The sequence below is a fragment of the Tachyglossus aculeatus genome, unplaced genomic scaffold, assembly GCF_015852505.1.
Source record: "Tachyglossus aculeatus isolate mTacAcu1 unplaced genomic scaffold, mTacAcu1.pri scaffold_143_arrow_ctg1, whole genome shotgun sequence".
In the NCBI taxonomy this organism is placed as follows: domain Eukaryota; kingdom Metazoa; phylum Chordata; class Mammalia; order Monotremata; family Tachyglossidae; genus Tachyglossus; species Tachyglossus aculeatus.
The window spans coordinates 201,767-225,295 of record NW_024044867.1 but is presented as its reverse complement, the minus strand read 5'-3'; the positions used below and the strand labels follow the sequence as shown (position 1 = coordinate 225,295).

Sequence of the window (23,529 nt, the reverse complement as noted above, 5' to 3'; positions counted from 1 at the left end):
CTAAAGGGCAGAGAGCAGAGAGCCGAGGAGCAGAGATCGTGGAGGCAGAAGACAGAGACCACGCAGGGGTGGGGTTGGGTAGGGGGTTGAGAGGGAGGGGCAGAAACCAGAGAGTTGACAGGGGTTAGAGAGCAGAGAGCTGAGGGGCAGGGAGTAACGTGCTGAGGGGAGGCCAAAAGAGAACTGAGGGGCATGAATCAGAGAGTAGGGGGGAATTTGTCAGTGATCAGCGGAGCAGAGACCAGGGAAGCAAGTAGCAGAGAGGCAGAGACCCGGGGTCAGGGAGCAGAGGGGCAAAGAGCAAAAAGCTGAAGGAGAGAGATTGGAGATCAGAGGGGCAGAGAGCTGTGGGGCAGAGAATGGAGAGTTGGAGGGCAGACAAGAGATCTAATAATAATAATAATAATAATAATTATTATTATTATTATTATTATGGTATTTGTTGAGCGCTTTTGATGTGACATGCACTGTTCTAAGCACTGGGTAGATGCAAAGTAAACTGGTTGTCCCATGTGGGCCTCACGGTCTCAATCCCCATTTTACAGATGAGGTAAATGAGGCACAGAGTAGTTGGGTGGCTTGTCAAGGCTCTCCATCACCTCGCCCCCTCCTACCTTACCTCCCTTCTCTCATTCTACGGCCCAGCCCGCACCCTCCGCTCCTCGGCTGCTAATCTCCTCACCGTGCCTTGTTCTCATCTCTTCCGCCTTCGACCCCCGGCCCACATCATCCCCCTGGCCTGGAATGCCCTCCCTCTGCACATCTGCCAAGCTAGCTCTCTTCCTCCCTTCAAAGCCCTACTGAGAGCTCACCTCCTCCAGGAGGCCTTCCCAGACTGTTCCCCCTAATTCCTCTCCCTCTTCTCCCCCTCCCCATCCCCCCGCCTTACCTCCTTCCCCTCCCCACAGCACCTGTACATATGTATATATCTTTGTACGTATTTATTCCTCTATTCATTTATTTATTTTACTTGTACATATCTATTCTATTTATTTTATTTTGTTAATATGTTTTGTTTGGTTCTCTGTCTCCCCCTTCTAGACAGTGAGCCCACTGTTGGGTAGGGACTGTCTCTATATGTTCCCAGCATGTACTTCCCATGCGCTTAGTACAGTGCTCTGCACACAGTAATTGCTTAATAAATATGATTGATTGAATGAATGAATGAATGAATGAATGAATGAATGAGATGCAGAGAGTTGATCGGCAGAGAGGTGAGTCCTGAGGGACAGATGCCAAAGAACTGAGGGGCAGCACCAAAAGGAAAGAGTGGCAGAGCCCAGAGAGCTGAAGGGGAGTGGTCATAGAATGGAAGGGCAGAGAGCTGAGGGTCAGTGAGGCAGAGTACAGAAAGCTGATTGACATAGGCCAGAGAACTGGGGGGTAGAGAGCAGAGAGCTGAGGGGTAGAAAGCTGAAGGGAAAGGGCAGAGAGCTGAGGTGCAGAGAGCCGAGGGGCAGAGACTAGAAAGCTGAGGTGCAGGGGCCAGAGATTTGAAGGGCAAAGGTCTGAGAGTTGAAGGGCAGACACCTGTGAGTTGAAAGGCAGAGGCCAGAGAGCTTAGGGGGAAAGGATGGACAGCTCGGGGGCAGAGAGCTTGGGGGCCGAGAGATGGGGACAGAGGAATGGTGGGCCAGAAAGCAGAGAGCTGCGGGACAGAGCAGAGAGCTTGGGTACAAAGTAGAGAGCTGGAAAACAAAGAAGAGATCTGGTGGGCAGACAGAAGAGAGTTGGGGGGCAATAAGCATACAACTCGGGGGCAATGAGCAGATAAATGGGGAGGAATGAGCAAATAACTTGGGGCAATGAGCAGATAACTGGGAGGAATTGTGCAAAGAATAGAGAGTGGGGGGCTAGATAGCAGGGGGGCAGAGAGCTGAGGATACATAGCTGAGAGACAAAGATTTCACAGATCGAGAACTCACGGAACGAGAGCAAGGGGTAATAACTGGGTATCCAGAAAGCTGAGGAGCAGGAAACTGAGGGGCATGGTGGAAAGAGTGGAGAACTGGGGGCAAAGAACGTAGAGCCTGGAGTGGGCAGAGAGCAGAGAGCAGGGAGTGGGCAGAGAGCAGAGAGCCTGGAGTGGGCAGAGAACGTAGGGGCACAGGGAAGAGAGCTGGGGGTAAAGGGGAGAGAGCTGTGGGAAAGAAGGCAAAGAGCTGGAGGACAGAGGGCAGAGAGCTGGGGCATAGAGGGAAAAAAGCTGGGGGACAGAGGGAAGAAAGCTCGGGGGCAGAGAGCTGCTGGGCAGAGATCAAAGCAGCATGGCTTAGTGAACTGAGGGTCATAGATCTTTGAGGAGCAACGAGCAGGGAGCAGGGATTTCTGAGGGACAGCAAGTAGAAAACTGAGGGGAAGTGAGCAGAGAGTCTAGGGGTAGCATGTAGAGAGCTGAGGGAGAGCGTGCAGAGACATGCAGGGCAGAGACTAGAGAGCCTAGTGGTAGAGATTAGAGAGCTGGGGGGGGGGTAGAGAATAGAGAGCTGGGGGGCAGAGAGCAGAACACCGGGGGCCACAAAGCAGAGAGATAGGGGCAGATAGCAGAGACCTAGAGGGCAGAGTGGAGACCTAAAGGGCAGGGTGATGAGACCTAGAGGGCCGAGAAGAGAGGAAGATAGGAGTGATCTAGAGGGGAGAGGAGAGATATGCATAGACTTTGGAAACAGAGAATAGAGAGCTGAGGGCCAATGAACAGAGAGCTAGAGATCGCGGGGCAGAGACCGGGGGTCAGAGGCCGGGGTGGTAGGGAGCAGAAAGCTGAGCTGCAGGGAGTGGAGAAGAGGGCAATGTGCAGCTAGCAAGGGGGCAGAGACCCGTCTGCATGTGTGTTGGGGGGGTGGTGGGTGGCAGAGAGCATGGAGGGCAGAGAGCTGAGTGGGGAAGAAAAGAAAGCTGAGTGGGAGAGGAAGTGAGGAACAGAGGGACAGAGACCTGAGGGGCACAGTGATGAGGGGCAGAGAGCAGAATAATAATAATTATTATAATGACATTTTTAAAGTGCTTATTATGTGCAAAGCACTATTTTAAGCGCTGGGGAGGATACAAGGTGATCAGATTGTCCCATGTGGGGTTCACATTCATCACCCCCATTTTACCGATGAGGTAGCCGAGGCACAGAGAAGTTAAGTGACTTGCCCAGAGTCATAAAGCTGACAATTGACAGATCCGGGATTTGACCCCATGACCTCTGACTCCCAAGCCCGTGCTTTTTCCACTGAGCCATGCTGCTTGAGAAAGCTGTGCTGTGCTGGGGGGAGAACAGAGAGCTGGTGTTCACTGAATAGAGAGCCAGAGGCCAGGAGGGCAGAGTCTGGTTCACGGGGTGATAGAGAGAACAGATCTTAGGGACAGGAAGCAGAAACCTAGGTGCAGGAAGTCGAGCATAGGGCAATGGGCAGATAGCAGGGGAGCAGAGATCAGGGGACAGAGACTTGTGGGGAAGGGATCTTGGGGACAAGGTCCTCAAGGGCAAGGACCCCAGGGCAGAGAGCCGGGGGCAGAGACCAGGCCGGGCAGAGAATAAGGTGGCAGAGAGCCGGGATGCAGGGAGCAGGGGTGACAGAGAGCATGGGGGGCAGAGAGATAAGGGGCAGGAAGTAGAGCGCTGACGTTAAGGGAACAGAGAGCTGAGGCAAAGGGAGCAGAGAGCTGAGAGGTAGGGAATAGAGAGCCGAAGGGCAGGGGGCAGAGGGATTGAGGGACAGCGAGCAGAGCAATGTGGGGCTGAGGGGCAGAGAGCAGAGAGCTGGGAGGCGGAGAAAAGAGAGCTGGTGGGGCAGAGAAAAGTGAGCGGGGGGCAGAGAGCAGGGAGCTTTGGGTCCAAACCAACTGGAAGCAGAAAGCAAAGAACTGAAGGCGATCAGAAATCAGAGAGTGGGGGTGGATCAGAGAGAGGAGAGCTGTCGGGGGCTAGAGAGCAGAGAGCTGGAGGGGTCATAGAGCACAGAACTTTGGGAGGCAGAGCATTACAGGGCAGGGACTAGGGTGGCCGAGTTGACTGGTAGAGAGCTGGGGGATGGAGAGCTTGGTGGCAGAGTTCTCCGGGACAGAGTGCTGGGAGACAGAGTGCTGGGGGCAGAGAGCAGAGAGCAGAGAGCTGAGGGTGAGAGAGCAGAGACTTGAGGGGAGAAGAGCAGTGAGCTAAGGGGATGGAGAACAGAGAGCTGAGGGTGAGAAAACAGAACTGATGGTGAGAGAGCATAGAGTTGAGGGGACGAGAGCAGTGAGCTAAGGGGATGGAGAGCAGAGAGCTGAGAAGCAGAAGCCAGACAGCTGAGGGGCAGAAGCCAGACAGCTGAGAGGAAGAGAGCGAAATCTGTGGGGCAGAGAGCAGAAAGCTGAGGGAGAGAGAATTAGGGGCAGAGCTGACAGGCAGAGAGGCAGAGGCCAGAGGCCAGAGACCTGAGAAGCAGAGCAGAAAGCTGAGGGGGAGAAAACATTCATTCATTGATTCAATCGTATTTATTGAGCGCTTACTGTGTGCAGAGCACTGTACTAAGCGCTTGGGAAGTACAAGTCAGCAACAGATAGAGACGGTCCCTACCCAACAACGGGCTCACAGTCTAGTAGGTGAAGACAGACAACAAAACAAAATATATTGCAGGTGTGAAAACTGTCGGAAGAAATAGAATTACAGCTATATGCATATCATTAACAAAACGATCAGAGTAGTAAATATGTACAAGTAAAATTAATAGAGTAATGTATCTGTACAGATATATACAAGTGCTGTGCCGGGGGAGGGGGGGCGGGGAAGGGGGAAGGGCAGAAGGGAGGGGATGGGGAGGAGGAGAGGAAGTCCTCCTGGAGGAGGTGAGCTCTCAGTAGGGCTTTGAAGGGCGGAAGAGAGCTAGTTTTGAGGATGTGTGGAGGGAGGGCATTCCAGCCCAGGCGAAGAACATGGGGCAGGGGGAGATGGCGGAAAAGGCGAGAACGAGGCACGGTGAGGAAGTTAGTGGCAGAGGAGTGGAGGGTGAGGGCTGGGCTGTAGAGGGAGAGAAGGGAGGTGAGGTGAGGGAGAGCAGAGAGCTGTGGTGCTGAGACCATATAGTTGAGGGTTGAGAACTATGGAGCATCAACCAGGGGACAGAGAGCTGAGGGGCAGAGGGCAGAGAGCTGAGAGGCAGACAGCAGAGAGCCGAGGGGCAGAGGGTCAAAAACATTAGGGTCAGGGAGCTGAGGAGCAGAGAGCTGGGGGCAGGGACTTGCGGAACAGGTACCGGGGGGCAGGAACACGGGGGCAGTGAGCCAAGGGTCAGGGAGTTTATGCGGAGGGAGCAGACAACAGAAGGTTAGAGAGAAGAATGAGAGAATGGAAGGGCAGAGAGCAGAGGAGCAGAGATCTGAGAGCTTAGGGGCAGAGACCTGAGGAACTGAGGGGCAGGGAGCTCAGAAGCCGGGGGCTAACTGCTGAAGGGCCGAAAGAAGAGAGCTGAGGGCCAGAGACTTGAGGAATAGAGGGCAGAAAGCAGAGGAGCAGAGAGCAGGAAGCTTATGGGCAGAGAGAGAGGGGCAGAGATGGGGGCCAGAGCTAGGGGTTACAGAGTTGGGGTGCAGGGACCTGCGGGTCAGGGACAAGGGGTGCCGGGCCCAGGGAGTGGAGAGCCGGTGGGTAGGTAGCCGAGGTACTGGAGCAATGGACCAAGGAAGAGAAAGAGCAGAGAACCAAAAGGCAGAGAGAAGAACAATAGAGAGCAGAAGGGCAACGAGCAAAGGGCTGAGGGGCAGAGGGCAGAGAGCTTAGGGGCATAGGGTAGAAAGCTGAGGAGCAAAGAGCAACCTGAGGCCAAGAGAGCAGAGGGACAGAGAGGCAGAGAGGCAGCGGGACAGAGACCTGGGGGACAGAGAACTGGGGGGGGGGGGGGGCAGAGAGCTGAGGGACTGAGGCCTGAGAGTTGAAGTGCAGTGGCCTGGGAGTGGAGGGTCAGCGGCCTTAGAGCTGAAGGTCAGCAATCTGAGAGCTGAGGCCAGAGGTCTGAGAGCTTAGAGTCAGAGGACCGAGAGCTGAGGGGCACAGTGCAATAAGCTAAGGGGCAAGGAGCTGAGGGACAAAGAGGTGAGGGTCAGAGAGCTGAGGAGAAGGGGAGCTGAGGGGAAGGGGAACTGGGGGGATGGGGAGCTGAGGGGACAAAGAGCTGGGAGGACAGACCTGAGGAGATAGAGAGCTGGGGGTGTTGCGGGAGGTCTTTGTGCTGGAGGATACAGAGTTGAGAGCTAAAGGGTGGAGAACAGAAAGCCGAGGGGGGGGAGGGGGCAGAAAGCTGAGGGGCAGACAGCAGAAACCTGAGGGCTAGAGAGGCAGAGAGCTGAGGTTCAGAGAGCTTGAGAGAGGGAGCTGGGTGGCAGAGTGCTGGGGAACAAACTGCTGGGGTCAGAGATGCGAGAGATGAGGGATCGAGAGCCTGGGGGACAGAGCTGCAGGGGCAGAGAGCTGTGGGGACAGAATTGTTCCAGATGTTTAATTCCCTCCTCAAACCCCCTATCCTTCCACCATCCCATTCCCTTGTTCCAAATGACCCAACCACCTACTCTATTGAGAAAATTGACACTACCAGGCATGATTTCCCTAAATTCTCCCCTGCACCTCCCTGGTCCCTCTCCCCTCCTGCCCCTTCTTCAATTTTCCCATCGTCCCCAGCACTGTCCCTACAGGAGATCCCCTGCCATCTTTCCAAACCTACCACCTCCACCTCCACATCTGACCCTATTCCTTGGCACCTCATCAAAACACCTGTCCCCTGCCTTCTTCCCTCCCTAACAGCAATCTTCAACTGTTCGCTCTCCAATGGCTTCTTCCCCACTGTTTTCAACCATGCCCAACTCTCCCCTTCCCTAAAAAATCCCTCCCTTGACTAAATGGCTCCCTCCACTTCTGCTCCATCCCACTCCTACCTGTCCTCTCCAGACTCCTTGTGTAAGTTGACTATGCCGGCTGTCCCAAGTTCCTCTCCTCCAAATCTCTTTACTCTCCTCCAGATGGGCTTCCATCCTCTCCAATCTCCAAAAACGTCCCTCTCAAAGGTCACCAATGATCTCCTTCTTGCCATTTTATTATTAAGTGCCATCAAGTCATTTCTGATTCATAGCGACTCCATGGACATACTTTCTCCAGAGTGTCTTGTCCTCTGCCATAATCTGGAACCTTTCTCATGGTTCTTCCATTATTGTTGTTTTGGTCTCTATCCATCTAGCTGCTGGTCTGCCTCTTCCATGCTTTCACTGGACTTTTCCTAGTATTAGTGTCTTCTCCAGAGAATTAGTCCCCCTGATTATGAATCCTAAACATGCTATGTCGAGTCATGTGGCCTTCCAAAGACCACTTTGGTTTAATTTGCTCCCAAATCCATTTACTTGTTTTTCGGGCAGTACATTGGTATTCGCAAAAGCCTTGTTAAACCTCACATTTCAAAATAATTGATGTTCTTTCTATACTATTTTTTCACTGTCCAGCTTTCAGATCAATACAGTGTTACTGGAAACAGCATAGAGTTGACAATTTGTATTTTTGTAGTAGTAGTTACATCAGTACATTTCATGACTTTTTCTGGGTTCTTCATAGCAAGTCTTCCTAGTATTAATCTTCAGCGTATTTCTTGGCTACCAGTTTCTTTATTATTGATGATCGATCCCAGGAGAGAAAAACTGTCAACGGTTTCAAACTTCTCTCTGTCCACTACAAAGTGTTAAAACTTCCAGTTGTCATGATCTTTGTTTCCTTGACATTCAAATATAGTCCCATCTTTTTGCTCAGGTCCTTAGTTTTAATAATCAGCCCTTCAAATCTTCTTCACTTTCTCCTAGTAGGGTTGTATCTTCAGCATAATGAAAGTTGTATGTATTCCTTCCTCCAATCTTTACTACTTGTTTGTCTTCATTTAATCCGGCTTCTCTCATTAGGTATTGGGTGTAAAGGGTGAACAGACAAGGCAATAATAATAACAATAATAATAATAATAATAGTATTTTTAAGTGCTTACTATGTGCTGAACACTGTTCTAAGCGCTAGGGGGATACAGAGTAATCAAGTTATACAACGTGGGGTTCACAGTCTTAATCCCCATTTTACAGATGAGGGAACTGATGCTCAGAGAAGTTAAGTGACTTGCCCAAAGTCACACGGCTAAGTGGCAGAGCCAGGATTAGAATCCACGACCTCTGACTCCCAAGTCCTGTGCTCTTTCCACTGAGCCATGCTGTGTCTCTGATAAGATACATCCTTGTCTTACAACCTTACTAATGGGAAACCAATCAGTTTCTCCATATTCTGTTCTTATTGTAGCCACCTGTTTGTCATACAGGTTCTGTATTAATGCAATTAAATGGTTCAGTATGCCCATTTTCCTCAATGTGCTCCCGGGTTTCTTGTGATCCACACAGTCAAAGGCCTTAATATAATCAATAAAGCACCGGCTGACTTCCTTTTGCTATTCTCTTGTCCTTTTAATTATCTAACAAACATCAGCAATAATATCTCACGTCCCTTGTCCTTTCCAGAATCCTGCTTGAACATTGGGCCATTCGCGTTCCATGTAGGCCTCCATTCGATGCTGTATAACTTTTAGCAGTACCTTGCTGGCATGTGAGATCAAGGAAAGTGTATGAATAAATGTTGCATTTAGTTGTATCTCCTTTCTTCGGTATTGGAACATTAACTGATCTCTTCCAATCAGATGGCCATTGAATGGTTAGCCACACCTGTTGACATAATTCAGGTAAGGACTTTAACCAATTCCTCTTTAGCTGTCTGAAACACCTCGATAAGAAGCCTATCAAAGCCAGGTGCCTTGTTTTTGGAGAGGCAGCGTAAAGCTAACCTAACTTCACTTTCCATGATGAGTGGCTTTCATCCTAAAGGAGATTCCTCAGATACTTATTGTATATTGCAGCCTTTCTGGTATCGTTCCCGTGTGTATTCTTTCCATCTCTGTTTGATTCCACTTGGTATCATTTATTGTCAGTCCATCTTTGCTTTTGACAAAGCCAATTCAAGGACGAAATGTTCCCTTAATTTCCTTAATCTTCTGAAACAGTGATTTTGTCTGCCCACATTTGTTACTGATGCCCATTTCTTTACATATGCTGTTGTAATGTTCCTGTTTGTCCTTCCTGTCAGAGCGCTGAAATTCTCAGCTCAGTTCGTGAACCAGGTTCTTTTATCCTCTGATGTTTGCTTCCTTCCTTTTTTTGGCTACTTCCAGAGTTATGTTTGACATCCATTTTGGGTTTTTCTTCTTCCTGACCTTTGGCAACACTGTGTCACTTTCTTCCTTGATGACATTTTTAAACTCCGTCCAAATTTCCTCGGGTTCTTTGTCTGAGATTACGCACCTAAAATCTATTTTTTACATGATCCTTAAATACAGATGGAATGTTCATCAGTTTATATTTGGGCAACTCATAGTCATAATTGATCTTTCTAAGTTTTCGCCTGAGTTTACACAGTAACAGCTCGTGATCTGTTCCACAATCAATCAATCAATCAGTCAATCAATCGTATTTATTGAGTGCTTACTGTGTGCAGAGCACTGTACTAAGCGCTTAGGAAGTACAAGTTGGCAACATATAGAGACGGTCCCTACCCAACAGTGGGCTCACAGTCTAGAAGGTGGAGACAGAGAACAAAACCAAACATATTAACAAAATAAAATAAATAGAATAGATATGTACAAGTAAAATAAATAAATAAATGGGGTAATAAATATGTACAAACATATATACATATATACAGGTGCTGTGGGGAAGGGAGGGAAGTAAGACGGGGGGTGGAGAGGGGGACGAGGGGGAGGAAGGAGGAAGGAGGGGGCTCAGTCTGGGAAGTCCACCTGGAAGAGGTGAGCTCTCAGTAGGGCCTTGAAGGGAGGAAGAGAGCTAGCTTGGCAGATGTTGGGAGGGAGGGCATTCCAGGCCAGGGGGATGACGTGGGCCGGGGGTCGACGGTGGGACAGGCAAGAACGAGGCACGGTGAGGAGATTAGCGGCAGAGGAGCAGAGGGTGCGGGCTGGGCTGTAGAAGGAGAGGAGGGAGGTGAGGTAGGAGGGGGCGAGGTGATGGACAGCCTTGAAGCCGAGGGTGAGGAGTTTCTGCCTGATGCGCAGATTGATTGGTAGCCACTGGAGATTTTTGAGGAGGGGAGTAACATGCCCAGAGCGTTTCTGGACAAAGACAATCCGGGCAGCAACGTGAAGTATGGATTGAAGTGGGGAGAGACACGACGATGGGAGATCATAAAGGAGGCTGATACAGTAGTCCAGACGGGATAGCATGAGAGCTTGAACGAGCAGGGTAGCGGTTTGGATGGAGAGGAAAGGGCGGATCTTGGCAATGTTGCAGAGCTGAGACCGGCAGGTTTTGGTGACGGCTTGGATGTGAGGGGTGAACGAGAGAGCGGAGTCGAGGATCATCATCATCATCAATCGAAATTATTGAGCGCTTACTATGTGCAGAGCACTGTACTAAGCGTTTGGGAAGTACAAATCGGCAGCATACAGAGACAGTCCCTACCCAACAGTGGGCTCACAGTCTAAAAGGGGGTGACAGAGAACAAAAACAAACATACTATCAAAATAAAATAAATAGAATAGATATGTACAAGTAAAATAAATAAGTAAATATGTACAAACATATATACATATATACAGGTGCTGTAGCGAAGGGAAGGAGGTAAGATGGGGGGGATGGAGGGGGGACGAGGGGGAGAGGAAGGAAGGGGCTCAGTCTGGGAAGGCCTCCTGGAGGAGGTGAGCTCTCAGCAGGGCCTTGAAGGGAGGAAGAGAGCTAGCTTGGCGGGTGGGCAGAGGGAGGGCATTCCAGGCCCGGGGGATGACGTGGGCCGGGGGTCGATGGCGGGACAGGCGAGAAAGAGGTACGGTGAGGAGATTAGCGGCGGAGGAGCGGAGGGTAAGGGCTGGGCTGTAGAAGGAGAGAAGGGAGGTGAGGTAGGAGGGGGCGAGGTGATGGAGAGCCTTGAAGCCCAGGGTGAGGAGTTTCTGCCTGATGCGCAGATTGATTGGTAGCCACTGGAGAGTTTTGAGGAGGGGAGTAATATGCCCCGAGCGTTTCTGGACAAAGATAATCCGGGCAGCAGCATGAAGTATGGATTGAAGTGGAGAGAGACACGAGGATGGGAGATCAGAGAGAAGGCTGATGCAGTAGTCCAGACGGGATAGGATGAGAGCTTGAATGAGCAGGGTAGCGGTATGGATGGAGAGGAAAGGGCGGATTTTGGCAATGTTGCGGAGCAGAGAATGGCAGGTTTTGGTGACGGCTTGGATGTGAGGGGTGAATGAGAGAGCAGAGTCGAGGATGACACCAAGATTGCGGGCTTGTGATACGGGAAGGACGGTAGTGCCGTCAACAGAGATGGGAAAGTCAGGGAGAGGGCAGGGTTTGGGAGGGAAGACAAGGAGTTCAGTCTTCGACATGTTGAGCTTTAGGTGGCGGGCAGACATCCAGATGGAGATGTCCTGAAGGCAGGAGGAGATGCGAGCCTGGAGAGAGGGGGAGAGAGCAGGGGCAGAGATGTAGATCTGAGTGTCATCAGCGTAGAGATGATAGCTGAAGCCGTGGGAGCAAATGAGGTCACCAAGGGAGTGCGTGTAGATTGAGAACAGAAGGAGACCAAGCACTGAACCTTGGGGAACTCCCACAGTAAGAGGATGCGATGGGGAGGAGGAGCCTGCAAAAGAGACTGAGAAAGAACGACCGGAGAGATAAGAGGAGAAGCAGGAGAGGATGGAGTCTGTGAAGCCCAGGTCAGATAGCGTGTTGAGGAGAAGGGGGTGGTCCACAGTATCAAAGGCAGCTGAGAGGTCGAGGAGGATTAGGACAGAGTATGAGCCGTTGGATTTGGCAAGCTTTGGTGAACTTTGAGAGGGCAGTTTCCGTGGAATGAAGGGGACGGAAGCCAGACTGAAGGGGGTCGAGGAGAGAGTTGTTGTTGAGGAATTCTAGGCAGCGCGTGTAGACAACTCGTTCAAGGAGTTTGGAAAGGAATGGTAGGAGGGATATGGGGCGATAACTAGAAGGTGAGGTGGGGTCAAGAGAGGTTTTTTTTAGGATGGGAGAGACATGGGCATGTTTGAAGGCAGAGGGGAAGGAACCAGTAGAGAGTGAGCGGTTGAGGATGGAAGTTAAGGAGGGGAGAAGGGATGGAGCGAGAGATTTCATGAGATGAGAGGGAATGGGGTCAGAAGCACAGGTGGCCGAAGTAGCACTTGAGAGGAGGGAGGAGAGCTCCTCTGAGGATACTGCTGGGAAGGATGGGAGAGTAGCAGAGAGTGTTGAGAGCCGGGGGGTTGGAGAAGGGGGGGAAGAGACTTTGGGGAGGTCGGACCTGATGGATTTAATTTTGTTAATGAAGTAGGAGGCCAGATCGTTGGGGGTGAGGGAAGGAGGAGGGGGAGGAACCGGGGGCCTGAGAAGGGAGCTGAATGTACGGAAGAGCTGGCGGGAGTGATGGGCATGGGTGTCAATAAGGGAGGAGAAATAGTTTTGTCTGGCAGAAGAGAGGGCTGAGTTAAGGCAGGAAAGGATAAACTTGAAGTGAACGAGGTTGGCATGGTGTTTAGAATTTCGCCAGCAGCGTTCGGCAGCTTGAGCATAAGAGTGAAGGAGGCGGACAGTGGCAGTGATCCAGGGCTGTGGGTTAGTGGTGCGAGAGCGGCGAAGGGGAAGGGGAGCGAGTGAGTCTAGCTGAGTAGAAAGGGTAGAGTTGAGAGCAGTAATCTGATCATCAAGACTGGGTAGAGAGGAGAGGGCGGCGAGGTGGGGTGTGAGGTGCTCCGAAAGATGGGTGGGGTCCAGAAAGCGGAGATCTCTGTGAGGGAGTAGTACGGATTTACAGCGGAAAGGAGTGTGAGTGAGGAGGCAGGTGAGACGATTATGATCAGAGAGAGGGATTTCAGAGTTGGTGAGGGTGGACACAGTGCAGCGGTAGGAGATGATGAGGTCGAGGGTATGACCAAGTTGGTGAGTGGGTGAGGTGGGGTGGAGGAAGAGGTTGGCAGCGTCAAGGAGAGATAGAAGGCGGGCGGCAGAGGAGTCGTTGGGGATATCCATGTGGATATTGAAGTCTCCGAGGATCAGAGTGGGCATGGAGAAGGAGAGCAGGAAGGTGAGGAAGGGGTCAAAGTCGTTAAAGAAGTTGGAAGTGGGGCCGGAAGGGCGGTAGATGACGGCTTCAAGAATCTGGAGGGGGTGGTAGAGGCGAATAATGTGGGCTTCAAAGGAAGGGAAGGAAAGGGAAGGGGGAGGACGGATAGTGCGAAAGCGACATTGGGGGGCGAGAAGGAAACCGACACCTCCTCCTTTTCCGGTGAGTCTGGGGGAGTGGGAGAAGAAGAGGCCTGCACTGCAGAGAGCAGCAGAAGAGACCGTGTCGTCCAGAGACAGCCATGTTTCAGTTAGGGCGAGGAGGAGTAGAGAACTGGAAAGGAATAGGTCCAGGATGAAAGGGATCTTACTTAAAACAGTTGATCGTCTGCACCACTTTGGCCCCTCGCTGTAGAGATGTCGGCCTCCTGAGACAGGTCTTTGTCCCACGGGGTGGTTGATGGTCCGTGCCGTTTTGTGGCTTCTTTTCCCTATGGTCTGGCTCCGGCCCTCGTCCTCACCGGCTTCCTATTCTCTCTCAGCCTGAGAGCACTAGCAACAAGCCCAGGCCATCATTCTCTTCCAGACTTCTCACGTGGGAGCTGAGAAATGTGCAGATCGTGGTCGAGGGGTCGTTCTTTAGAATTTCAGTTTCTGAAAAGTGGGTGGCAAAAACCACGTGAGACCCGATGCAGCGCTACCCTGTCAGCAGCCCTCCTCTTCTACCACACCCCCGGTACCTGGGAGGAGTCCTGCCTTCCCCCTGCCTCACCCTCCAACTTCCCCTCCCAGTGCAGCGGAGACGGTAAGGGGCTCAGAGAAAGAGCCTGAGAGAAGGGAAAGAGGAGAAAGAAAGTCAGAAAAATCAATCAATCGATAGTATTTGTCGAATCAATCAGTCAATCGATGGTGTTACTATGTGTAGCACACTGTACTAAGAGCTGAGGAGAGCAAAATCCATCAGAATGAGCAGACTCGTTTCCTTGCCCTTAACGAGCTGACAGTCTAGGGGGAAACAGCGGCTAGAGGTCCAGCGGGCAAGCATTCAGAGAGGAGAGTAAGGGAGGAAAGGAAGATGGAGAAGGATGCATAAAACCGAGAAGGGGGGGGTGAGAGAGAGAGACTGAGAGAGACAGAGAGAGAGAGACAGGGAGAGAGAGAGGGAGAGGGAGGGGGAGAGAGAGAGAGAGAGAGAGAGAGAGAGAGAGAGAGAGAGAGAGAGAGAGAGAGAGAGTAGACAGAGAGTCTACGGTTGGGTTTCATGCTTTGAAAGGAATTCCAAGTCTTGCTCGGAGAACCACAGATTTTCCAGACCGATGGTAATGGCGAGGGAACAGGAACCATGCCGTTATTTTCTATTTTCATTATCCATCCATCTATCCTCTTCCCGGAGGGATTACTCTGGAGGAGGAGCACTAAGAGGGGCCTCCCGTAGGTACCAGTCAAAAGAAGGGACCCTCCCACTCTTTCCTGCTCTGCTTCTAGATTGATGGTGATGGTGTATACTGATGGGGAAGGCAACAAACCATTAATTTTCCTTTGTTTGTCCATTCATCCATCCACTCGCTTTCTGGATGAACTACTGCCCCTCGATTTCCTACTACTCTGTCTGGGTTTGGCCCTATTCCTCCTCCTGGTCCTAGTCCACCTCCATCCCATGGTACTTTCTATCACCTCTGACTGTTCCTCCTCCAACGGGTCATGATCCTCCCCTTCTGCCTAGTCCAGACCCTCGTCTCTCCCTGATCCTGTGCTCTCATTCTCCTCCTGGTCCTGGCCTTCCTCCTCCTTTGTCGGGCCCTGGCCCCCCTCCTCCATCTGGTCCTGTCCCTTTTACTCTACCTGGTTATGGCCCTGCTCCTCCATCTAGTCGTAATCCTCCACCTCTCTCTGGTCTTGGCCCACCTACTCCTCCTGGTACTGGACCACCTCCTCGCCCTGGTCTTGGTCCTCCTGCTGTGCCTGACTATCACCTCCCTCCTCCTCCTGGCCCCGGCCCTCATCCTCCACCTGGTCCTGGTCTTCGTCCTGCACCCAATCCTGGCCTTAATCCAATCCCTGGTCCTAGTCCTCCTTCTCCACCTGGTCCTGACCCTCGTCATCTGCCTACCCCTGGCCCTCCTCCTCCCCCTTGTCCTGGCCCTAGTCCTCCTCTGTCTGTTCCTTGCCCCCCTCCTCCCACGGTCCTGGCACACCCCTTCCGCCTGCTCTGGTCCTCCTCCTCTGGCTCTGCCTCAGCCTTCTCTGCCTGGTCCTGGCCCTCCTCCTCCACCAGTTATTAGCCGTCCTCGTCCACCTGATCCTGGCCCTCCTCCTCCTCCTCCGATGGCATCAAATGGACAGGCTGGAACCCAGTTCTGGCCCCAATCCAAGTGTCATTCCCAAGCACTTATCACAGTGCTCTGCACACGGTAAGCGCTCAGTAAATACGATTGAATGGATGAATGCCATACCAAACCTCTCCTGGGGCACCCATGCCTCACCAGAAGTGTGCCCAAGCCCAGCATTTAAAACTATCCAAGCTCTACCCTGGTAGGCGGGTCTCCCCCTCCCCGGCCCACCCCCAGACTCGAATGGCGCTCCACTGTCAGCGCCCCCACTCCCTACCGACCCCGCTGGCTGAAGGAAAGGCGGCCCAACCTGGAAATGAGGTAGGGTTTTGACACCGGCGCAGTCCAGTTCCCCCCATCCCCAAATCCTGGGGTCAGAGTCCACCCCCCGCCTGGTCTTCTTCCTCTCGCTGGCAGACAGAGCAAGAATGGGGGTTCACGGAGAGGGCCGGGCCCCCTGAACCTGCTTCTCTCACATGGCTGTCTGGGGCCGGAATCCTCTCAATTCTTCAGAGACCTGAACCTATGGCACGTCCCAAGGCAGCCCCCATTGCCTCAGACCTGGAGCCCCAGGAGAGTCCTGTTGCCACCTCGCCCTCTTAGGCTTCTTCTTCTCCCACGGGATGGGAGCCCTCAGAAGAAGAACTGGCCATCGTTCTCTGCCAGTCTCCTCTTGTAGGATCTCATGAATCTGCGAATCCTGGTCGAGCAGTCGTTTTCTAGAGTTTGAATTTCTGAAAAAGTGGTGGTAAAGAGCACGTGAGATGTAGGGCAGAGAGAGAGAGAGAGAGAGAGAGAGAGAGAGAGAGAGAGAGAGAGAGACGGGGTGTCTATGTTTGAGACTCTCTCTGGAAAAGGATTCGCAAGTCCTCAACGGAGAGCAACGAGCTTTCTAGAATGACGGTCATGGTGTGTACTGAGGGGAAAGGAAAAGAGCCATTATTTTCTCGTTTGTTTGCCCATCCATCCGTCCAATCGCTTCCCAGAAGGACTACAGACGCTCGGTTTCCATGTCCATCCAACGGAGGCAGGGAGGAGGAGCCAAGAGATTACTCCTTTGGGATCCGTCTATGAAAAGGGGCCGGGCCTGATCATGAGCATATTTTGCAGTTTTTTTCTTGCTTCTTTTTTCTTTCCCGAGCTCCCCCTTCTCTCCACTCACCAAGGAAGACAATGGCCACAAATTTCACATCTGGCTGGGGGCAGTTGGTATATGCTAGAGCTTGGGACGAGAAAATGGGATGGCTATACTCAAAGCTCTCCATCTGGGGAGGAAGAGAAGGCGAGTGAGAGACGCCAGCCCACCCCCAAACTCCGTGCGTATGCACCCCAACTCTCCAACTCCTAGTTCCACCAAAGGGCACCGGGCTCTTTACCTCCTCCTGGTACCTTTCGCAAATCACCCCCTCTAGACTGTAAGGTCATTGCAGTCCGGGAACGTGTCCACCAACTGCTCAACTGTATTCTCTGAGGCATTTGGTACAGTGCTCTGCAAACAGTAATTACCCAAGATATCCCACCCATGTGGCCCCCAGGAGGGATCTGCACCCACAATTCTTATCCCAGACTCAAGGACGCCCCCTCCCACACCCCACCCATCTCTGACGTACTCACCAAGGCCTCACAGATGGTACCGTAGGCTGTGCTCTCCCTCTCTTCCCAGCTCAACATCCACCCGACTACTTTGGAGTGTCTCCAGCCGATTTTCTGGGCCAACTAGAAGAATGTATATCTGGCTTTCTGGAAACGGAGAGCCCGAGGGGTGGGTGTCAGAGGGCGGCAGATCCCAGGACCAGGGGCCCAGAGAGGATGGGCACTGTGGAGGGTGGGGGAGACTCACTTTGACCACTGTTGAGTGCTCGTCCTTCAGGTGGAAGAGGACGGGAAGGAGGCAGCAGATCAGCTTCTGACAGAGGCCGGCTTTCCTCTCCATCACACAGCCGCTGGCTACTGCTGTCAGCAGCTCCAGGGCTGCCACCCGCACCTGGGGTCTCTCCTGAGGAGAAATCCCCGGTGCAGTGTGTAGGAGGGGCAGGAGATGGGGGGGGGGGCTGCTGGCAACCTGGCGAGGGCTGGGAACCCTAGGGCAGAGACAACAGGGGTACTGAGATCTCCGGGGCAAGGGCAGCGCTGGCAGATGGGGAGATGCAGTGCCTGGGGGAGGGTGTGGGAGAGCCGCGGGTCGCCGCTGAGGTGACGGGCTGGGGAAGCGCTGCAGATTCCCCAAGCTCTATGGGAGTCGGGGAAGCAGCCGCCCCCACTTGGGCACTCTCCTGAGCCTGAGGAGAGATCCCTGGTAGAGTGTGTGAGAGGGGCAAGAGATGGGTGGGGAGCTTCTGACACCAGGGCGGGGGCTTGGGACCCCAGGGCAGGGACAACCGGGGGAGAGACGCCTGCCGTGGGAGTGTAGGGAGCGAAGGCAGCGCCTGCAGAAGGAAAGCTGCGCTCGGGTAAGGGGGACGCCCTGTGGCTCGTTGCGGGGGTGACATTATTGGGAAGGGCAGCCGATGCCACGAACTCAGGGGCAGCGGCCCCCTCTGGGTTATGGCACAGCCGGGTCGGTGGCCGCGAAAGTTCAGAAGGATAGGAAGGAAGCAAAGTAAGACGGACGGGGAAGCACAAAGCAAAGCTAGAGAGAGAGAGAGAGAGACACACACACAGACAGACAGACAGACAGACAGACAGAAAGAAAGAAAGACAGACAGACTACGATTGGGACTCACCCTGGGAAAGGAATTTCAAGTCTTCATCGAAGAGCCCCAGATTATCCAGACTGATGTTGATGGTGTATACTGAAGAAGATATGTAGGCCTTCCAGAAGGCCTTCTGGAAATGGAGAACAAGCATGGGGGTTGTAAGGGGAGGGGAGGTGTCAGAGGCAGAGGGAGGGGAGGACCAGTCGCCCAAAATAGGCAGGGACTGCAGAAGGTGGGGAAGACGCATTTTGCTCCCTGTAGGGTGCCGGTCCATTACGTGGAATAGGACAGAAAGGAGGCAGTGGAACATCAACGTTGCAGTTGGCAGGCTTCCTTCTCCATCGACCAGCCACCAGCCACGGTTCCCAGCAGCTCCACGGGAGCAGCCTGTATTTGGGGTCTGTCCTAAGAAGAAACCCCCGTTAGAGTGTGTAGGAAGGGCAGGAGATGGGAACGGGGCAGGTTCCTGTCCCGGGCGGTGGTTGATGGTCCCGCCGGTTTGTATTTTTGTTTTCTAATTTGTTTGCCTATCCATTCACCCGTTTCCCAGAAGGACTATCGCCGCTCGGCTTCCATATCCAGTCCCCAGAGGCATGGAGGAGGAACCAAGCGGGGCCTCCTCTGGGATCCAGCAAAGAAAAGGGGCTGGGCCAGAACATGACGCTTTTTTGTTGGTTTTTTGCTTGTTTTCTTTTCTATCCCCAGTGCCTTCCACGCTCCACTCACCGAAGACGAGCACGGCCGTAAATTTCACATCTGGTTGTGGGCAGTTGGTATAAGCCAGAGCTTGGGACAAGAAAATGGGATGGTTGTCCTCAAAGCTCTCCATCTGAGCAGGAAGAGAAGGAGAGTGAGAGACCCCTGCCCATCCCCAACAGGCTTGTAAATGCCCACCCCCAAGTCCCCAAAACCTAGTTCCACCCCAGGGCACTGGGCTCTTAAACTCCTCCTGGTTCCTTTCCCAAATCAACCCCTCTGGCCTGGAAGGTCATTGCAGATCGGGACCGTGTCCACTAGCTGTTCAACTGAACTCTCCCAAGCGCTGGGCACAGTGCTCTGCACAGGCTAATTACCCCCGATATCCTATCGATGTGCCCCCAAGGAGACATCCGGGCCCACAATTCCCCCTTAGACTCAAGGACGCCCCTCCAGCCCCCCACCCATGCCCAGTCGTACTCACCAAGGCCTCCCAGATGCTACCATAGGCCGTGCTCTCCCTCTCCCCTCCGCTTAGTGTCCATCCAACTACTTGGGTGTACCTCCAGTCGATGCTCCGGGCCAGCCAGAAGAATATGTATCTGGATCTTATGAAACAGAGAATCCGAGGCTGAGTTTGAGAGGGGAGAAGAGGCCAGGACCAGGGACCAAGATGAAGGGGACTGTGCAGGGTCGGGGAGACTCACTGCCCACTGTCGAGTGCTTGTCCTTCAAGTGTAAAAGGACAGGGAGGAGGCAGCGGATCAGCTCCTGCTAGAGGCAGGCTTCCTCCTCTGTCACTCAGCTGCTGGCCACAGCTGCCAGAATCTCCAGGGTTGCCACCCGCACTTGGGGTAGCTCCTTGGGAGAACCCCGCGGTGGAGTGTGTAGGAGGGGAAGCAGATGGGAAGAGGGCAGGTCGTTGACCCGGGCGGTGGTTGATGGTCCTGCCGGTTTGTAGCCCGTCCGCAGGGAGATCTCGGCATCTTCGTGGCGGTCTCTGACCCAGGAGGTGGTTTATTGTCTGCACCGGTTTGTGGCATTTCGGTCCTCACACTTAACTCTGGCCCTCATTCTCACAGGCTTCCGATTCTCTCCCAGCCTGCGAGCACTAAGAATAACCTCAGGCCATGATTCTTATTCTACCTCTGCACGTGGGAGTTGAGAAATGTGCAGATCCCGTTCTCAGTACTTGGTGTGATAGTTTACTCTTCTACCGCTCCTACACTTTAGTCCAGTGCCTGGATCAAGCCACGGCTGTGTCCTGGGAGATGCAATCGGTCCTGTTCCCATCGCAGTGGAGCAGCAATGGTGGCTATGCAGACAGTGGTCATTCCCAACACTCCACGATAGGTTGGTTCAGGTCCACATGCAGTAAATCGCTTGGCATCCTTGGGAGTGGATGTCCTCCTTTCCCTGGAACCTCGGTGCGTGAAGTGTCCTATTCTATTTCACTTTGTCCTATTTGATGTACGCTGCTGTTGGAAACCGCAGAAGAATACCATAGAATTGAGGAAATGGGATGCCCCTCATGCCTGTCCAGGTAAGACATTGGCTGTAGGGCCGTCAAGGGCCTCACTGGGCCACGGGTGGACCAGTGCCAAAGCTTGGGATAGAAGAAAGGGGGATACGTCCCGATGGGTAGAGATTAAGCTCTGCCTTTATTCGTAACAATTAGCTAAATTTAGTGTCTGAATTGGAGAACTAATCTGTAGATCCATCAGATTTCTTGAGAGCTTACTGCGTGCAGAGTACCTTGCTGAGTGTTTGAAAGGCTACAATACCACAGAGTTGGTGGACACATTCCCTGTCCACAAAGAGCTCACAATCTAGAGTATATAGTATTTACATTACTATGAATAAGATACGTTTATAATATAAGTAACTAAGGTCGGTCTAGCCCTCAGTCCTGAATTGCTGGATGACTGCCATCAGGACCTCCAGGTGACACGGGGGAATCTGCTTCTTTGGCCAATCGATGGGATTTATTGAGTGCCTACTGGGAGCAGAGCACTTTACCGAGAGCTAGGGAGAGTAGGACTCAAAAATTGGCTCGGCTCCCGCTTCATTTTTAGGAAGGTGATTGGGGGTCTGAAAAATTATAATGATGGCATTTGTAAAGCGCTGACTATGTGCCAAGTACTGTTCTAAACACTGGGCTAGATACAAGATCATCAGGTCAAAATACATTCCCTGTCCCACATGGGGCACCCAGTCTAATAATGATAACTGCGGTATTTTTTAGTCACTTCCTATGTACCAGGCACTGTACTAAGCACTGTGGTGGATAGGACCAGATCGGGTTGGACCTAGTCCCTGTAGAACATGGGGCTCCTTCTCTTCATCCCCATAGGTATGCGACCCCCACGAGCTCAAATCCTCCGGGAGAACTTCCAAGACTGAGGCCCCCTTTTCCTCTGCTCCTCATCCCTTCCCCATCGCCTCTACTTCCTCCCTCTACTCTACCACCCCTCCCCACCCCACAGCACTTGTGTATAGATGTTCATATTTATAATTCTACTGATTTTATTGATCATGTGTATACATCTATAATTCTATTTATTTATATTGATGCTATTGATGCCTGTCCATTTGTTTTGTTTTGTTTCATTGTCTATCTCCCCCCTTCTAGATTCTGAGCCCGTTATGGAAGGATTGTCGTTATTTGTTGCTATATTGTACTCTCCAAGTGCTTAGGACAGTGCTCTGTTGACAGTAAGCACGCAGTGAATACGAATTGAATGAATGAATGAATGAATGAAGGATGTCAGATTAGGAATGTAGGCTCCGGCTTCACACAAGAAACTATACGAGTAGGACTTGGCCAAGCTCGTTGTGCATATCGTCCGCGCAGCTCACACTGGATTTGCCCTCCAAAACCAGACGGCCAAGGTACGGGAGACCTGGTCCCATACGTCTACAGGACTCGGGTAGGACCGAATAGACTCCGAGAGACTGGAAGTTATGTGGGCATTCCTTTCCTCGTGTTTCCCCACTGTTGCCTCCCCCATTGGTCCTGGCATATTTTGTCTTTCCTCGCTCAAGACATGGCTTAAATAGTGTCGTGCTCTGTTGTTCTCCAGCTTTCTCTATAGCTTTTTTCCCCGCTGCTTCTCCACGAAGATCCACCTGAACGCGCTCTGCCTAGAGCAACACTGGAGCTGACCGGTCGGGATGCATTTGGAGTCTCCCAACCAGAGCTAGCCAAACCGACCCCATTTTGGTAAGGCCCTCCTTCTCCTCTGTTATCAGGGAATTGTTACATGCTCTGAGTTGTTTATGTATGGGTAACAAAGACTTGTAGTTAGAGGCCACACCTTGCGGATATGGCTCAAGGTTAAACTTAACAGGGCCGAAACATCTCACCCAAATTCCCCTCTATATTCCCCGTCTGCCACGTCGAAAAAAACATGTTTCTATGTAGAATAGGGTCCATGTGGAAGAAGCTCGATGTTACGCGTTACAGGCAGATAATCTTTCCCAAACATGGCGGTCATATTGGATTGCTCGCCTGGTTGGTCGGGGAATATGAACGCCCAGCTGCCACTTCCACGCCCACGCCCATCAAAACAATGTGCACCTGGGCTAACTAACTCTTGCTCTTTGCAACCCGGAGGGGAGGCTAGGACAGTCCAGAGTGTTTTTGGCTTAGCCTGGGACTCCCGGCCCGAGGCTCTGTAAAGAACCCGACAAGTTCTAGGGAGGAAAAGGGGTTCGAGGACCTGTCTATCTGAGATTGAGTTTGAGGCATGAGCTCAAACCGCCCCGTGATGGGGTGAGACACTGGGTCCCTAAAGGATGTAATACCTTTCGTTTGAGGTATGAGCATGTTTTGTAAATGGATGCACAGCTCTTGTAGGTTTATGCAGTAAAGCCATAGCTTTTCCATAGACACATGCATCAAAGCCTTAGCCTTTACGTAGGTTTTCATAGTAAAGCCATAGTTTTCATGACCAAACTCACTGGGCCCGTTAGCTTCCTTCTTCCGCGCCTGAATCTAAGTGTCCACCAATGAACTCCCTCCTTTGGGATACGTCAGTAGTCCAGTGATCTCCTGAGGTTGCTGACCCGGGTGGGGGGAAGCAGATCAACAGCTTCACCCACCACAGAGCAGGGGAGCTAGAAAGCGGATCCGGCGGGTGAAAATCTCCATCAATTTTCAAGGACATCAAAGTACCTCTGGACATCTAGAATATTGATATCCTTTATCCTCCCATCAGGAAATCCAAATTACCAGCCAAAAATCAATATGGGCACCGCTGGCGACCGAAAACCGGTTTAGGCCCCCACACGGTGATTTAAGGTTAACCTGTGAACCTGTGGCCCCCAATCACACTTTCGGGCATGTGTGGGCATCGACAAAACCCTCGAAAGATGGCCACTCCTCCCCTTGGAGCCCAAAGCACTCATTAGGTTATCTACGGGCACCAGATATCTCTAGCCACCTAAAAATCAGTTTTGCGATCGTGGGCACAAATCAACAGATTTGTTCTGCCATGAGCACTAACAAAGCGCTTGCTGTTGTGGACTTCACTTGGGGAGAGTGATTTCCGTTTTAAAGATAGGGAGGTTGTGGGGTTTTGGATTAAAAGCCTTCTACAGTTGTTCCTTTTTTATGAGGAGGACTAGATTGAGAAAAAGGGAAAGGAAGCACCAGGAAAAAAAAAAGTCTGTAAGCTACTCACTTGCAGGGGTTTTGTGGAGGAACAGCCCCG

At 52.2% G+C, this 23,529-nt stretch overlaps 1 pseudogene; it reads left to right on the top strand.

Annotated features, from left to right (window-relative positions):
* Positions 1–23,529, top strand: part of LOC119923081 — a 142,670-nt pseudogene that overhangs the window by 91,505 nt on the left and 27,636 nt on the right.